At 39.1% G+C, this 18,641-nt stretch overlaps 1 long non-coding RNA gene across 1 annotated transcript; it reads right to left on the bottom strand.

The window, feature by feature from the left end:
• Positions 1-5,741: 5,741 nt before the first annotated feature.
• Positions 5,742-14,845, bottom strand: LOC309675193. The gene is made up of 3 exons (XR_014269464.1): positions 14,826-14,845; positions 14,325-14,437; positions 5,742-5,880 (listed from the first exon to the last, which is right to left on the bottom strand). It is a non-coding gene; the product is annotated as an uncharacterized lncRNA (long non-coding RNA).
• Positions 14,846-18,641: the final 3,796 nt, after the last annotated feature.

The raw sequence follows: 18,641 nt of genomic DNA, 5'->3' as shown, positions 1-18,641 counted from the left end.
ATCTCCTCTTGTATAGAGATGAAAACGTAGCATGCAACCACAAGAAAACTACTTGCATCATCATGGCATATACACTGTGCCATCAGCTGGGATGTTCAACACAGAGCAGATCAAGTCAAAAGGACGGAACCAAGCATTTGATCTGCCTGTTTGGAAAGGTTTTTTTAAATACAGACAAGACAATCTAGAAAATACAAAAAAATTAAATACTTTATTTCCTTATGCTATGAGGCAGCTTCCTAGCCATCTTCTCTGGGATTTTTAGTGCACAGCACTTCTTTGTAGCATTTATTAATCAGGAAATTAACCTGATGTTATTCTGCCTCACTACCAGAGAGTTTGAAGTCATTTGCATTAAAACCATGTACAGTGTTGCTTAGTAACAGAGACAGTGGAATAAAGCCATAAATTGGGAGGAGGAAGATGAAGCAGGAGGAAATCATAGCAGCATAAAAACTTTTATTGGCACTTAAGCGTATTTTTTCCTGATTGAAGCAGAATTCATGAAACAATTACAACCCCACGACAAAGGCTGGTAATGATTAGCCCTTAAAAACTACTGTTATTTTCTGACAGTTCAGAAGCTGGTTTTGTTTATTTCAGGAAAGGAAACATCAAATCTTCTTTGGACTGAAGAAAATTGAAGACACAGATTAGCACCAGTTAATTACCCAGTGCCAGCATTTCATTGAATCTCCCACTGTAGGAGACATGTAATAATTTATAACTGTAATTAATTCTTGTCACCCAATCAGAGCTTTTAAAGTAATAATATACGCTTTAGTACCCAGTACTTACATTATACTGCAAAACAGCGAAGAATATACAATCCAATTATAGTTAAGGAATTATTGGAGAAAGAAAGAGTTGTGAAACTATTTTAATAATTCAGTCAGAAATATTGACAGAAAGATAAATGTTATGAAAAGAAAAATTAGTATCGTAATAGAGTCAAGTCTACATGAAGCTTCAAGCACTTCAGCAACATTTGTACCATGGTGTAATCAAAGATACACCTTTCTCATAGGAGCTACTTCTACTCAGTCATGGAAAGTAAAAATTTTTTTATTTTAAAGATCATACAACAAGACTTGCATAGAATAGAGAACTTTTACAGTTCTTCATAGCAGGGACACAAACAAGGCCCTCCGTCTTGGCATTCTCTAATGGTATTAAAATCATGGCTTTGTTTTAATCACATTATTTCAGTAAACTTTGAAAGGTCCAATCCTAGCCCTATCATTTCTAAAAATTGCTCAAAGCTTTAGAGAGACAACAGCTTACTCCAAACACCACTTCAGAGCCCACCATCAGCATGTAATCATAAAGCGAGGTAAAAATGCAGAGTCCCCATCCCAACGAACTGAGCAGCTACATCTGTCAAACAGATAAGTATTGCAGGCCACTTTCTCCGTCCAGGAGAAATTCTTCCATTGCTTATGCCACCAATTCCTAGAAGAAGCAGGGGTTTCCTATTCTGGTCTTCCAAGTGAGAGCATAGAGTTTTATGGAGTTGATAGGGAAAGAGCCCCACCAGAGCAAAGAGCTCTACAATTTCTCTGTCCTCTTCCAATTCACACGTACCCCATTTCCTCTGATTTGTTGCTGACCTCCTTGTTATGCCTAATCTTAAAATGAGATGTTGTGCAGACAAGGGGGACAAGTCCATGCATTTGCTCTGTAAATTTGTATATTTATGATACTGGATAAACAACAACACAATAAGCTGACATTTACTTAAGAAATTCTGAAACAAGACAGTATGTATTTGAGCCATTAGAAAACCATATCTATAAAGATATGTATATATACATAAAATATCTGAGCTTACCTCGGAACCCACCCAGTCATAACACTGAAGTCATAACGTGAACCTTTCTCTTTACAAAGGCCTCACCACAGTTTAAATATCCTTTTTGATAGATAATTTTTAAACCTTTTCTGTCATTTCAAGGCTAGGAAAGACAGAAGGGCTAAAACTAATTCTCTACAAGAATTGCCATATACCACATGAAACATGCATTTAGAAGCAAGGACAGAAAGTACTACAGAAATACAAAGTATTAGAGAAGTACTCAGACTGGACTCAGGCTAACCCTGCTTCTTTTTATACATGTAGTCTGCCATTTGCTAGAATACATTTCTTCTCAGGCACTTGTTTTAAGACTAAAACAACATAATCTCTTGACCACAGCCCTTTAAAATACCTACTTAGTTTACTATCTCACACCCATCGACCCAGTATCAAGTGCATCCACATAAAGTCGCAACAAGTTTCATTTAAAGTTTCATTGTCAAATTGTTAAATGCTCCCCAGTTTGCCAAATTTTCCAAGAAATACAAATCTCCATAAAAGAATGCTGCTGTGAAAGACAATTCTGTGCAAAGTTAGATACACAAATAAAAATAAATCAAGCTAAGACATCGCCCCATGTGATTTCCTGAGGGAGAATACCCCATAGGATTTCCCGAGCTGGGAACAAAATAAGAGACAATCTGTGAATTAATGCTCAAATCCAAACATAAGGACTTTATGCACCAAAAGAATCACTTTTATCCCCCCTAAAACTTTTTTTAAAATGTAAGTGCTGTTATTTATCAGCTCCCTAGTGAAAAATATTTGCGGTTTTCTTTTAAAAAACGATGAAACAAAACAGATGCTGCAGTGCAGAGAGCACAGCGAAACAAGGAACAGTTGTTCGCTCACTCTCCAGTGTGCCATCCACATTATTTGCAATCATGCAAGACCTCATTAGGCCCATGTGCTGAGCCAGTATGCAGACCTACTGCCTTGGGAGCTGCACACGTGCAACTGAGATCAGGATTTGGCTGTGTACTTTCTTTCCTGGCCCAACAAGCACAATCGTTGTGATATAAATTCTTACAGATGCACGGACAAACGCGGCCCCAGTGTAACTTCACTGCTGGCAGAGCTCACGTTCCCTGCGTTGGAGGCAGCTCTCAGATAGCACGTTTGCCTTTCATCAGGACACTGACCAATAAAACATGAAATAAGACTGTCTCTTCACTTCATTCATGTTAGCACAAAGGGCAAGGAGCTCTTTGTAATTCTGTCATGTCAAAGGACACCAAACCATCGGCTTACCCCAGAAAGCAGCCCTGTCCTCTCACTGTTGGTCGGCCAGTGGCCAGCGAGGCCATGGCATTCACCTTGGGACCTGGTGCAAGCCCCCAGCTGAAGGAGAAGGCTGTTACACCAGTCTTTCACTCACCCCAGCTCAAAGAGCTTGGTTTTGGTGCAGCACAGGGCGCACAGAGACCCCAGCCCAGACAGGAGTGCCCCACCACAGAGGAGGGGACAGCCTGGGTGCTGCACCCTCCCACACAGCCCCCTGTTGACAGGGCCCTGCCCTGGGGTCTGCACCGGGCTGCAGCCTGGCTCCTGAGGTAACAGCCCCCCTCCCCTGAGGGCACCTATGGGCCTTAACGACCCTGATGAGCATCACCTGGGACCTCTCCACCCTACCCTTGGCCCAGGATCACCTCTTAGCCCGGCCTGGGGCTGCCTGTGCCAGCCCCAGTGACACTGAAGGACACTGGTCTCCAGTCCTGCCCCAGCGCAGCCTGTCCCCATCTCCACAGCCATGCCTGGCCGTCCCAGGCTGTGTCTGACCCTGGTGCCCCTCACTGGGCCCAGTCCTGAAAGCTAGGAGGTTTGAAATTAGTCTGGTAATGGTCTCTGGGGCCACGAGACCAGGATATAAAAGTTTTCCAGACAACCTTACCTAACACTAGCAGTGCATCCTGCATAAATCCTGCTTCAGAATTTGTAACCAGGAAGTGCTTTGGTTGGGATTGCTAAAATAATTTCAGTCACGTTTTAGCATCTAGCTGCTTTTTAAGACTCAGTTTCAGCTAGGGGCACGTCTAAGTTTACTTGGAGATTTAAGGTGATTTAAGATAAACCAAAGGCTTCTCCAAAACCTATACAGTCCACCTGACAAGCATTAAAAAAACAGGCAGGAGAGAGGTGTACAGTGCAGTCTGGTTTGGCCTAGAGATAAAACTCCTTAGCAGGCAGGTCAAATAGAGTATTTACAGCCCTGAACTTGTAGCTACGCTCCTTTGCCATTTTCTTCTTAGTCCTTTAGACTAGAAACCAGACTTGGCTTCCATGTTTCAAAGTTCAACCAATTTTATCCATTCGTAAACAGGTTTTTTTCAAGATGTTATTGTTTCTTTTTGCAACACCTATGAGGGGAAATTTTGGCATCTGTAGCACTGGAAAATTTTAAGAACAGGTAGTTTGAACAGCTATCAGGAATGAAACAGGTTATCCAGCTCGGGGTCAAAGTGATGGACTAGCTAACTTGTGAGGAACTTTCTATCGGTTTAGAGGCTGCTTCTGAGGCAGCAGGCAAATGGATAGAATAATTCACTTATTAGGCATTAGCTGCAGTTTATAACAGCAGGCAAACTCACTGCTGTTCATTAGAAACGGTGTTGGCCTTGCGCTAAGGTCGTAGATCATGATACTGACAACATTAATTTACAGCAGACAAATACAGCCTGTGATAAGTTTGGAACAATTAGAAAAGGCCTTGGCAGAGCTTCAGCATAATTTGAGACGTGTTTTGGCTTCTTGTCTTTTGGGATGGTATTCCTCTAATAGGTGTTATTTCACAGAAAATCATTAAGATTGATAATCTTGAACTACCTTTGACTCTTTCAGAACTTGCAGTGTCTCCCACCAAGCAGTTTATGAAATCTGATAGCAGGATATACAGATCAAAGATGGCAGGAGACTCTGCTTTGTGCTGTTGTTTGTACTTTCTGAAAGAGGCATGAGTCACTGTGACTAATATTTATGATGAACCGTTTGTATTGTGAACACATGTGCTTTACAAGGTACATAATTTTTCCTGCAGAGCTTGTAAAACCTTGGAAACATTGATGCTAGAGACCTGCAAAAAGTCTAAAATTCTTCAAACCTTTGCAATGCAGAATGTTCTTAGATTACAAAACCTATGTTAATTGACTCTCCATATAAAATATAACTCCCTTCTTTCTTCCAGCCTTAAAAACTTGGTCAAGCTGGCAAACAAATCAAAAATTACTCCTCTCGGGATCCATACAAGAGTTAAAAACAACAATTTGAAAGAATTTAGTTCTGAATTATATTGAAACAAGACTTCAGAGGAGTAAATAAAAGATTTCACTCCTGTTATTTAGCAAACTATAATTTTTCTTTTTAAACTAAAAAAAATCTTTCTTTTTTCTCAGCACTGGGCTACTTCATAACAATATGATTACATTTTTCCTGAAAGGACATAAACCTTAAACAGCTATTTTAGTAATGTGCAGTTTGGGACAAATGGGGAAAAAAAGCAAATAAGTACCTGAAATAATATTAATGCAACATTAAAAAATAAACTTGTAACATTATATAGCCCCCTGTAATGATCTACAAAGAGATCCGTGCAGTTGCATCCTTGTGACTGTGTGGGATTGTGGCCTAAGTCAGCACTTCTCAAAATGTGGTCCCTAGGAAGCAGACTGTTTCCTCCAAGTTTCCAGATGCTAAACTGCATTAAAAGAAGTATAACATACATTAAACCCCTTTTCCATACAAGTAATTGCTGCTGTAACGCTAGAAAATTGTGAAAGGAATGAAGGTCAGCACAATTTCTGAATGGGCAGAAGCAGACTACATAAGGCAATCTTTCTCTAACCATGTGGCCTAGCCCAGAAACAAGCTTAAGAACTCCTGATGCACGTCTATTTGAAATGCAGATTTTTATTTATTTTTTTTAAGCTTTGTGCTTCTCAGGTTGCTTGTATATTCTTCCATAGATTGTCTGCATTCTTTCAGTCTCCTAGCCTTCTGCCTGACTGCAGTTCCTCACGGCGGAGTGAATTCTAAAAGAAAAATGGTATAAATCAAAAGTCATTTCAGATTACACTGTGGGGAAAAAAATATAAAGAAACATAATGCTCTTACTGCCTAAATCTCAATTATAGAAAAATAACATCAGTGAGAAAATTACTGCTTTCATAATTACTCCTCTCAATAACTGTTTTTGAAATCCTGTGGAAAGCTCTCAGAATGCATTTTAAACTTTGAAGCATCGAAGTAGATGAAAGTACATGTGTTTTTTCTCCCTTATTAAGGAAGCTGTATGGTATTTGACAGCTACAGGCAATGTGAATTGTGTGACACTTGTAGGATCATAACTGCGATAAACTTGAAGCGATATGTGTCTTGATAGATTTAAATACAAAATAAGAATGTGATGTCACCAGTTAAATGGATTGTGGTGTTTTTCTCTCCTTCTCAGTCCAAGCATGCAGTGTTTTAGACAAGAAACAAAAAAACCACCAAGGTTAGAAAGGATAATGATATTTCTTTCTTTTAGTCATAAAAGTGTAGCTTTCCTGTGTTTTAGCCAAACTGTATTTGAGGGGAAAAAATAATAATTTTAAAACTAAGTCTTAATTGTAGAGATAGGAGGTAGGACACGGTTAAATGGATTAGATCACCTCTGGAACACATACTTTCATTAGGAGCATGTGTATTGCTACATACTCTGTCGCCCAGTCTTCAATACAGAAATACTTCTATGGACAGGAATAAATCAGAGGCAGGCTTAACGGATGTCAGTATCTTCATTAACAGAGAGAGCAATTGTAGACAGATTAAAAACACCTTTTCTCTGTCATTCAGTGCCTTGAACAATGAGTCCACCAGCATGTCTGTTTCTTATAAGGCATGGCCACGTTTGCCAGAGCTATATCTGGAAAGAACGTGACCTCTTAGTGTCACTGGCCCAGACTTTGCAATGCAAAACTCATAGAGAAGCAAAATATCGAGCAAGATGTTTTGCCTGAAAGCACAAATTCATCCTCCGAAGCAACGTCTACCCTTTGCTTTGTCAATTTTCCAACAACAGCTGCTAGTTATCTGTCATATTAATATGCTTTCAATATACCGTGCTTGAAGCAGCTGGACCAACTTGAAACCAATTTGAAAAATGTGTTTATAGAGAAAGGCAAAGGAAATGACCTGTAACATTGTAGGCAAAACATGTTCCACATGAGAGCTCCATCGGTTCAGTTTTTACCAACTTAGTCATTTTATTGTCATCCAAGGCCTCCAGTTTTCATTGTGGTGCTGTTAGTAGGTCTGGGATGTCTCTGACTTCCAATCTGCCTTCCCAATATTTTCTGTGGTTCTTTGCTCCCACAGATGCAGCAGCAGTAAACCAGCCATGTAAGTGACCAGCTCCACCACACATTCCTGTGCATCTGGAGCAGGCTGCAATGACTAAACCAGGATTTGCTTAACTAGTAGGCCTGTGAGAAGAATGAGCAAGCAGGTATTTCCTTTATTTTGCAGCTGTGAAGAGACAAGGATAAGCTTCAAAGAATAAGTGCTACAAAATGGTTCAAAAGATATGCTTCCAAGCAACTTCCTGTAAAATGTGACAAATCTTCCTTGTAAAATGTGGTGAATCTTCGTTGCAACAAAGTGATCCACCTCCCAACCACATACCACTCATGCCATCAGAATTTAGTGAAATACAACAATTATTTAGAGAGATCACAGTTTTAACTATTTTGGATGTTTGGGTCACATTTTGGAATGTAATGAAGGTGAAAGTTAATAAAAAGATCATTCTCTCATCTTTTGTTCTGCATAAAATTCTTAACTTGATCCAGACTTATTTCCAGTAAGCCAAACTAGTTGCTTTTGTTTCATGAACTTTGAGGTTGAGAATGTGAATCTGAAAAAAAATTAACCAAATCCACAAACATTTTCCCTACAAGTACTATACTGCTTTTCACATTTCTAAAGAAATATATACATGCCTTTAAATAGGTATTTGATAAAGGAAGAACTGCAGGCCCATTTCTCTCACTGGGTATGGAAAATTTTGAACATTTTGGTACTTTTGCATTTAAATTCTCAAGCCCAAACCCAACATTTAAAGGAAATTTCCTTTGTGTGTCCATGTCATTTTAAAATGGAAGTTACAAAGTGAGTTTTTGAAGTAATGAGCTATGCTAACTGTCAGGTAACTAGAGAAGATATTAAAGTGCAAGATCGACTAGAAGACTCAGCCCTACACGTTCTCTCTCATCTGATCAAGATGCTGTTGTTCTGCAGAAAGGTACTTCTTTCAGTTTTGGTCAAAACCAAGCTGATCATAAGCTACTGGTGCAATGCCATCATGGGAAAGACATTGCAATGCTACAATGTGTGCCATGAAGTGTTGTCAGGAGTTAGGAAAGCACTGATACTATTAAGTAAAGTTTCTAGTGGTTCCTTCTCTGAAATGCTAGTTTGGTTAACCACAGTTAGAAGCAAAATGGAGACTGAAACAGCACAGAGCAAGATAGTCAGGAATGGAGTGTATGCCTGTCTTACAAAATCCTTACAATCTTGCTTAATCCAGCAAATGCTTCGGTTTGTTTAGTCTAGCAAAATAAAATCTAAGATGAGATAGGATTATTCCTCATAAATACATCACAGAGAGGAAAATGAAGCTCTTCTAAAGCTAAGGGATAATGCTAGTACATGAATAATTGAGTATCATTTTATCATGAGCAGATTAAGGCTAAATTAAAAGGCAGCTTTCAACCATCAGAAGAGTGATGACCAGAAACTATTTTCCAACAGGAGTAGCGGGAGCACCAGCTAAACAGACCTAAGGTGTCACTTGGCATGTTAGTGAACAGGATAACACAGTGGGATGCCTGAGAAAGCAAGGGGGAAACACGGTTTTGAAGCACAAAGATCCTGTTCCTCTGGCAAACCGCATTATGCAGCTCCTGATTTTGATGCATTCATCAATCTGGAATATCAAGGGAAATAGATCTTTTATTTGAACATCCTGGAGGTCTGTAAATTACCTTTTTTTCCTGCTTTCACTCTGTTCTGGCAGCTTAAGGGAGTATTTATTTAAATAATACTTAGACATACAGTAAGTAAATGTGAGAACACACACCTTGCAGGGTATGTAAGCATGCAGGTATAAAACCCTTACTAATGACAACCACATTTTTTTAGACAGAACTGAATCTACTAATGAATCAAAAGTCTGCTGATAGTGCAGTAGAGACAGAATGAGACTTTTCTAATCTCAGTCTCCCTGTCACCTCTTAATCTCCAGCTAGCTTCCCACTTCTTATCATGCCTTCAAATTTTCTTATCTCTGTTTTATATCTGATCAGCCAGGGGATACAGAAAATCCTGCTGGAACTCATTACCTTTAGTTTTTAAAGACTGTTCCCAAATTTTCTGTTCAGCATGTTGGCTGAGCTGCTTTCCCACCCGATTTGAACCATTACTTTTCCATGAACCTGCTGATGCCAAATCTTACACAAAATGTTGGGTTTCACAAACAGCATTTTTTCAGCTTAGATATTCTCATTTTAGTGATAGGAAAGCTCTAAGTCAGAGTAATTGTCTCATTTCTGCCAGACCATACAGTGGAAACGCAGAGCGTATTACAGCAACCTTTAATATATCAGTTTCAGCAGGCATGGTAACAGTTACCCTGAATATGCAGAAAAACCTGCAGCAAGATTTCATCAAGACTTAAGCTAGCAAGTCTGCGTTGCTTTGCCCTGTGCCACATGGCCTCATGAGCTCAAGAGCCTGAATTATTAGGCAACGCTGCTCCATGCTCCACTTATTAGTGAAGAGGGTTTAGACAGGTTTGGAAATGTCACCGTCCCAACAGACCCCTATAAACACTACCAGGATAAAAGTATGAACAGCAACTCACCTTGAAGACGTCTGAGGGCTTTCCATCTATAAAAAGTCTTAGAAAGTCTATAAATCCAGTTCTCTATAAAATATCACGGAGTTCTGCACTATCGGATTTTTCATTTAAAATGGAAATCAGAGAACAACAGTAGGATAAGGAGAAGCAGATTTTTTCCCCTTGGGCCTAAGTATTCTTTCAGCAGTGCTGTTAGTGAAACTCCTCACCTACAAATTACACTGCAACTGAGTATATAACAGCTCCTACTTATGTATCACAAGAATTGTAAATCTTAAACATAAATATATAAAACAATTTTAAAAATTAAAATGCAAATATTATATGTTCCATTAATAAATTATTTTCATGTGTCGTTTACTAGAAGTGTGATGAATCTATCTAGAAAATTAAACTCTGCACTTCCAAGTTTAAATCAAATGTTAACTGTCAGTAAAGCAAGTAATAAAAAAATGTCCTCTCCTTTAATCTTAAATACCTCTACATTTAGAATAAATTGGAAGGCTTATTCTGGGATTGCATGAACCTCTCAAGGATACTTTTCATGCCTGCTAAACATAAGAGTGTTCTGTCTCTCTCATACAATATACTCCCCGTTGGCTTGCTCCACGTGGATCACTCCTGAAGAACAGGGCTTTCCACTGGTGTTCAAGGCCAGGCTGGACATGGTCTTGGGCAACCTGGTCTAGTGGGAGGTGTCCCTGTCTATGGCAGGGGGATTAGAACTCGATGATCTTCAAGGTCCTTTCCAAACTGAACCATTCTATGATTCTATGATTCTATTATTAACACAAGCTGAAGAGTCAATCTGAAGATCTTAAAATAGCCAGAGGGAAAGGGGAAAGCTTCTGCATCTCAAGGGTACTGGAATATGACTGACAACCTTACTGTATTTTATTTCTATTATTTAGCCCTGACAAAACCTTTCAGTTCAAGCTCCAGAAGCTCAGTGAGGGGGAGGTATTGAACATCACAACCTGTTCTTATTTTCCTGGACTGAATAACAATTACCAGTTTCTTCAGACATATGAGAAGTTGCAGCAATTTACCTAATTCAGAAAACAGGCTGGGACAAAGGCAGCATAAAGAAACCAAATATCTAGTTAAAAACTATGAACCAGAAACAAGCAAATTCCTAAGCTTCATGTATTCTGTTGTAAGCCTTCCAGTGAGAAGGCGAAGTCAAATACAAGCAACAGAACAAAGAAACCAAGAGGCAGCTTTGCTAAGGTAGGAAAATCCTGGGCAGCAAAAGAAGAGAAAAAAATTCCCCAACCCTTCTACAAGCACTCTGTTGCGTTGTAGTGAAAACCTGCTAATGACACCTTTCTCTATGAAATATCTCAAGGTCAGAATACTGTGGGGTTTTATAGGAAAAAAATAGTATTAATATACATAAAACAGATTTTATATTCTTATTTTTATATATTTTAATATGATTTTTTTTTTATCTCACCGGGCTATTGGACCAGATCCTCTGATGACATTTGTACCAAACCAGCAGCTCAGCTGCTGCACTGCATGGCTGGAGTCCTTAGTCACAGAACATCATGGGTGTGACATACTGGCTGCAGAATAGAGCATAGGGCCTTGAGATACCTTCTCTACCACTTCCATGAAGCACTACAGCAACATTTCCACATCAAAATATATTTTTTGAGAAAATGTTTTAAATAATTCACAGAAAATGTAAGGATTTCAAGTAGCTGTGAAGTTTCAGGAGGCAGGGGATCAAAGTATGGTCTCTCTCTCCTCCTCCTTCACTGCTTCCCAGCAGATCTGATTTCAGGGTTGGAAGCTGAGAATTGCAGAGAAATATAAGTAAGAAGCAGAGATAAATTAGTAGCAAAAGGCCTCTGTCTAAAGCTGGACCTATGTAATCCCAGCGCTTGAAATACTTGTATTACAAACTAGAGTTTTACAAACTGTTTCCAATCAAGTTGGTAAAAATAATAGTTTCAGTCGTGCTCTACCAAGCAAAAAAATTGAATTTAAACATCCAGACTTGCATGGGTGTAATACAGAAGAATCTGGACACTGAATTTAAAGCAGCTATCTTATCTCTGATGTCTAAACATTTCCATGTGTACAGACAAAAATATTTCCCAAGCACGTTGTTGGTTTATGTTCTGCAGCTTGCTTCTTTTTTTGCTTTGTCAAGGTCCTTTTCATATCAGTTTAACAGAGATGTTTCCAACTGAATTAATTTCCAGATAAATTCATGAAAGTGAGATTATACTGTGGCTACATGACGAAACTGTTTGCACTCTGTATGTTTTGCTTTGTTCCATGAAGCCGACTGTTTACTGGAAAATAGCAAATTATTCATCTCTTGAGAAGCCAGTTTTATCTTTAGTCATTGAATCCTTTCTACAAATAAAAGGAGCTTTTCACCTAGACAAAAATCCATACCTCAAACAGATGTGGTTCCACACACTTCAGCACCATTAATTTGATTTCTTGTTATTTTTTCCTTATGACGTCTCCCAAATAGCTAATACACTTGCTTAAATCAGACAGGTTGTCCCTTCAGTTTGAATTTTGTCTACGTAACATGTTCACAGAGGAACAAAGAGTGCCAAGATTGATTCATTCAGCTTAATTTGCTACCCTATACCCTTATAATGAGTGAGTTCTCACTATGGTTTTTCAAATTAGTGTGTTTTAATAATGTTGTCCAAGTGTAGATTATTAGTCCAATTAATTGCTTTGTGAAGAGTTTTATGAATACTTCTGATAAACTAAGAACCACAAGTCTTTTGAAAAAGAACATGAACAAACTGATGTGCAGAATACCCAATTTACTTAATCTATTTGTACTTTTTCATTTGGTGTTTTTACATGATTTTATAGTTGTTTTTTCCTATTTACAATATGATGTAACAAATCTAACAGCAAACTCTGGTAGAAAGTAAGAAAGGAACTAATTTTAATGATGTTTTATTGTATATGTTTTGTTGGGGAGGAAGCCAGATAATCAGCTGAACTTCTACTTCGTCATAGTGGAGTTTCTTCTGCAGCTTGTGAATTTGGGTTACTTCAATAAATGTGAACTGAGAAAGTTTACTCATTTCTAAATGGTCTTGTTTTTCTGCAATGGTAGAACTCCCTGACCTTTGCCCAGGTACAACAGCAGCTGATACAACCCGCCTCCCAGCAAAGGGCACCAGATTTCAAAATCATTCAGAGCTGAAGGTGACTATCCAAGCAATAAGCTTCAAACTTTATCGACTACAGGTGAAAAACAAGCTATACAGGAGAAGAAGAATGTTCATGATTTACATCATCCATGAAGGCCAACACATACAAACAGCAAAACAGAACAGTAAATCACCCAGCAATCTGTAAAAAGAAATTTCAGTTAGGCCCAAGTGTGGAATCAAGCTGCTCACTGCAGTTTCTTCCTTGAACCTTTCTTGCTGATGGTTTTTTATGCATCCTGGACTCTCCCATTATCTATCATCTGTCTTTACTCCCACTGATCCTGCTGATCCTGCTGTGCTGTGTTAACTCCAATATAGCATCTCTGTCTGGATCATATTTAGCTGGGTGAAATGGGGATTCATCTGTCTAAATCCTTCTGTTAAAACTGGAGGTGGATGATTGCACACTGACAGCCTGATTTACCTTCAGCCCCTGCAGAGCCCAGAATGGGAACTAGGGGAATAGTGAGAACAACAACGTGCTAACAACCCATATTAGATATCCTGGAGAGGCCTCAACAGTGGGCAGATACTCCTGTATCTCATTACAGAATAATTCTAGCACTGCCTCAGCAGCATCTGGTTCTGGCATTGCTGGAGACATCATATAGGTGTAAATGTTGTGCTGATCTACACCAGAAGAGAAATGCCCACACCCATCAGATACTGTAAGAAGATGAGAGCTGAAAGTTTCAACTGTCTTCTATTAGTAAGAGTGTCTAGTTACTTGTGTGCTTTTTTAGATTACAAACTTTTCACTGTAGGTATGATCTCACACTACATGCCACATGTTGATCTCAGTGCCTTCAAAACTCTAAGGGGAAGGACCTTATGCTTTTTTGTATCTTCGAGCTGTCACTGAGTCCTGCCATGATCCTGCCAACCTTAGAGATGCCAGGGAATAGGCATGAGAACCTGCCACACATGTACATGACAGAAAGACCTTCCCAAGGACAAGCTAATTAAGCAGCTGTCCATAAACAATGGGTGCAAGGTCAGTCCTTCTCATTGCTTCATTAAATATCTTTTTTCTCTTTGGCAATAAACAGATTTTTGGTGCTTGGTTTCTGGGAATTCAGCACTGCCAATACCTTTATTCACTGCTTCTATTTTAGTAAATTTCACACTTTTTTCCAAGCAAATAAGAATCTGAATGCATATGGTATATAGGACATCTTCTAGCTAGCGATATAAAATACTTTCTAAACACTAAGTAATCTGTGCATTGATCATAAAAGCTGCAATACATTCAGTCTTATCAGCAACTACTAGAGTTCAATGATAAAAATATGATAGCTATTTCACGGGAGACACCTTGGCAAAAATCCACCAAACCTACAAAAGAACAGTTACAGGTTTCACTGTTTCTCACCTGGTGAGTCAATAGCCGAAGTAGAAACACATCCCAAATCATGAGAGCTACGTTTTTTGCTCCATACCGTAGGTCTCATCACTCCCATTGGTCTCTCTTGTCTCCTCCAGCTCCTGTTAATATGTTAAAAAGCATCTGTCAATGTGTGGAAAAAAAAAAAAGACGATACCTACACATAGCTACCAAAAATGGTAGGATATGGGCATGTCCCAGGACACTAAAGTTGAAAAAGCCTTTGATGAATTAAAAGATGCAATATGAATAATATATAAACACAGAGAAAATACGAAGAAAGCTGGAGCATATGCTGGATAGCAGATTCTGCTGATCCTGCCCTCTTGAAAGTACTCTCAAAGGTCTTCAGAATGTATTCAACAGTATTACGCTTCAAACCCAAGGTTAGCATATATTTCCTTAACAAATAAATAATGATAAGTGGGTCCCCATAATTCAAACACATGCCTGGTGGGGCACATGTTAGGATTTTGCTACATTACATACGTAATTAGTGTTAAGATTTGGATGCCATCCTCTGGACGCACTCCAACAGGTCCACGTCTTTCCTGTGCTGAGGGCTCCAGAGCTGGACACGGTACTCTAGGTGGGCTCTCACCAGAGAGGAAGAAAGCAGCAGAATCACCTCCCTCAACCTGCTGGCCACACTTCTTTTGATGCAGCCTAGGATATGGTTGGCCTTCTGGGCTGCAGGCTCATGTTGTCGGCTTATGTTGAGCTTTTCATCCACCAGTACCTCCAAGTCCTTCTCAGCAGGGCTGCTCTCAATCCCTTCATCCCCCAGCATGTATTGATACCGGGGGTTGCCCCAACCCAGGTGCAGGACCTTGCAATTGGCCTTGTTGAACCTCATGAGGTTCACACAGGCCCACTTCTCAAGCTTCTCCAGGTCCTTTCTGATGGTATCTCATCCCTCAGGCATGTCAGCCACACCACTCCGCTTGGTGTTGTCCACAAACTTGCTGAAGGTGCACTCAATCCCACTGTTTATGTCATTGATGAAGATATTAAATAGTACTGGTCCCAATACAGATGCCTGAGGGACATCACTTGTCACCAATCTCCATCTGGACATTGAGCTGTTGACCACTACCCTTTGGATGTGACCATCCAATCAATTCCTCATCCACCGAACAGTCCACCCATCAAATCCATATCTCTCCAATTTAGAGAGAAGGATGTTGTGGTGGACCCTGTCAAAGGCCTTACAGAAATCCAGATAGACGACATCATAGCTCTTCCCTTGTCCACTGATGTAGTCACTCCATCATAGAAGGCCAGAAAGCTGGTCAGGCAGGACTTGCCCTTGGTGAAGCCATGCTGGCTGTCTCAAATCCCCTTCCTGTCCTTGATGTGCCTTAGCGTAGCTTCTAGGAGGATCTGTTCCATGATCTTCCCAAGCACAGAGGTGAGACTGACAGGTCAGTAGTTCTCAGGGTCCTCCTTTCTCCCCTTTTTAAAAATGACTGCAATGTTTCCCCTTTTCCAGTCACTGGGGACTTCACCTGGCTGCGGTGACTTTTCAAGTATCACAGAGAGTGGCTTTGCAACTACATCAGCCAATTCCCTCAGTGCTCTGGGATGCATCTCGTCAGGTTCCCCTGCCTGTGCATTTCTTTCTTGCACTTTAGTTTGACCAGCAGGTCTTGACTCAGCCATGCCGGTCTCTTGCCTTCCTTTGCTCAGCAAACTGTCTGATTCAGGAAATATGTATCTACTGAAATTCCTAGAAAAAAAAAAAAGACATTATTTATGCTCAGACTTTTGGACTTGGTTTGATAACAAACGGGATGAAAGGCTTCATAGGGTAAGGGATGCTTCTGAAATGCTAACATTGATGTGTATTTTTTCCTTTTATCAGTCTGCGGTCAGCCTTCACAAGCTTTTCAAAGTGGAGTACCAGAGTGTTTCTATTCCTAAAACTGAAATAAGAAATTACTGCAAAAATGAATTTCAGCTGGAATACAGCCAATTATTAGCACCAAAACTTTTTACAGCTCATGTCACTAAACACAGTGAATACTCTTTGTGAGTGACAACATCATAGGCAGCTTTATTTTTAATCATCAAAAAAGCAAACAACTGCAATCAAATTGCAATAGCTGATGCTTTTTTCAGCTTTGCTTACCTTAAGCATAGGAAAAAATACACACCCTGAAGGAAATCACTATACACTCTCCTATTGTGATTCAGCTGGTTTCATTACTTTCTTGATTAAAAAAATTAATTCTTCCTTCTAAATCTCCTTAAAGACATAGGTAATACTAGCCTCTGCACTCAATGTCAAGTAGTAAAGGCCAAGGTTTATTCAGCCATGGTTAACTCATGTTCTGTTGGCTTGTAATCAGACACTAAAAAGAACAGATGGCTTAACCAAATTTAATTTGCTATTTTATTTATCCTTATTCTGCTCCTTTATCATACAAATACTAAACATTTATATTATACAGTTAGAAAAACAAGACAAGGTTTAAAGCTAGTTTATGAGCTAATCTGACAAATAACCATCAATGCTGAGATGCAAAATAAATCATTTCACTAGGATTCTGGGTCATTGTTTTATTCTGACATAATCTGGGATGGAAACGGCAAAGACTGCCATTGGAAATTATAGTATTCAGTGATGATTGCCAGCTCAGTAGCTGATGGCAGTAACGCTGTGTCAGTGATTGTTTGGAGAAAAAAAACACACCATACAACAAAAATTCCCCATCATCTCCAACGGCATGAAAAAGCAAAGAATTTCTTAAAAGTTAACTCAAGCATTGAAATCTGGCAGTCTTCTATTTCCAAGATGCTTCTCAGTGCTCAACAGGGAATGATGACATCTGCAATTTGTTTGATTACTTCTTGTGATCATTTATTCATTGCAATATCTGGGCTTGATCATCTCCACATTATTGTCTTAGCAGCGTTCATGGGATCAGACCATTTTATCTGATAGCATAGATCCCATCATCGTAAAATTAAAACTTCTGACGACTTTGCAGTATTGTTTTGGCACTCTGTCAGAATAACTCCTGCTGTCATCCTTCTTGGGAGACTTGACTCTAAGTAAGATTATTGCTGGGCAAGAGCCTACAGTGCTACAAATTAGATCATTACTTGTAAAATAAGTTCAAACCCTATGATTTGGCAAAGATAGTTTTGGATACGTAGGCTCAGTGCAGTTTTGGAGCCTCCTTATAAGAACATATTCATCATGGGTCATATTGTTAAGTATAAACTGCTGCATTTTTGGTACATTGATTTTAAAAATACATTTCTAGGTATTCTATGTGTACAAGGCTGCTGCAGCTTTACTGAGTTGAATCCAGAGAACCTCATAAACAATTAGGTGCAGAGTCTGATGCCTCATTCATTCTTAAAACGGCCATTGACAATTCAAATTTCTGCCCTTTGTACCTATGTCTTTTAATCTGAGATGAATACATATTAATTTTCTAATAAATTTTCACACATTATATCATATGCATATACATAGATTTCTGCAAAATAGCAGATGCGGTGTCAAAGAACATCTTCAACATTATCTGTGTCTTGAACCCCTTTAATTTGTCTGGTCACTTAGGGATAACAGAAGACAGAACTGAGCTCATAAATTCCATTCTTTATATATTTATACACTGATTCATTTAGAGGCTCCTTGTTGAAAACATCAGTCACCTCAGGACACAGCAGCAACAGGCAATTAACGTTACATTTAATGCCAAGTACCCATTAATGAAAACTAAACAGATGGAAGTGCAGTGATGCAAACACACTATTGTTTCTCAGATAGTTTGGGCACAACATAAAAGATAAAGCTAAAAATGCTTTTGTATGACTACATTTCATTTAATCGTCTTGTCCTACATGTAATGCACACAGTGGTGCTTAAATGATATACACCTCTGGTCCTTACATGATTAAATTAGAGAACATGCAAGACTCAGTGAATATATTATGTGGAGTATACGTGCAACTCCACTGCAACTCAGTTTTGGAGACACCTGGCTTACTCATAAGTTTCAGTGAAGTGACTGAGCAAAGAACAAGTTCAGTGCTTTTCTTCTCTGTTGGAAAACTACAAAAGAAAAAGATCATTGTACATCTCAACTGTGTTTCCTCTTCCTTTGTCAGAGTCAGCCCCATATTATTCAGTAAGAGGGACAATACTGTGTGATTAAGACCAGTCACTGCAACAACACCTGACAAACATCTACCATTATATAAAGTAACAATAAAGTATCATGAAGTAAAGTTTGTAATCCAGCAACCAAATGATTGCCAAACAAAATTAATCAAATTTCATATACAACA

The sequence above is a fragment of the Vanellus vanellus genome (genome assembly GCF_965231255.1).
Source record: "Vanellus vanellus genome assembly, chromosome: 8".
Classification (NCBI taxonomy): Eukaryota; Metazoa; Chordata; class Aves; order Charadriiformes; family Charadriidae; genus Vanellus; species Vanellus vanellus.
This window is presented reverse-complemented; position numbering and strand designations above follow the sequence as displayed.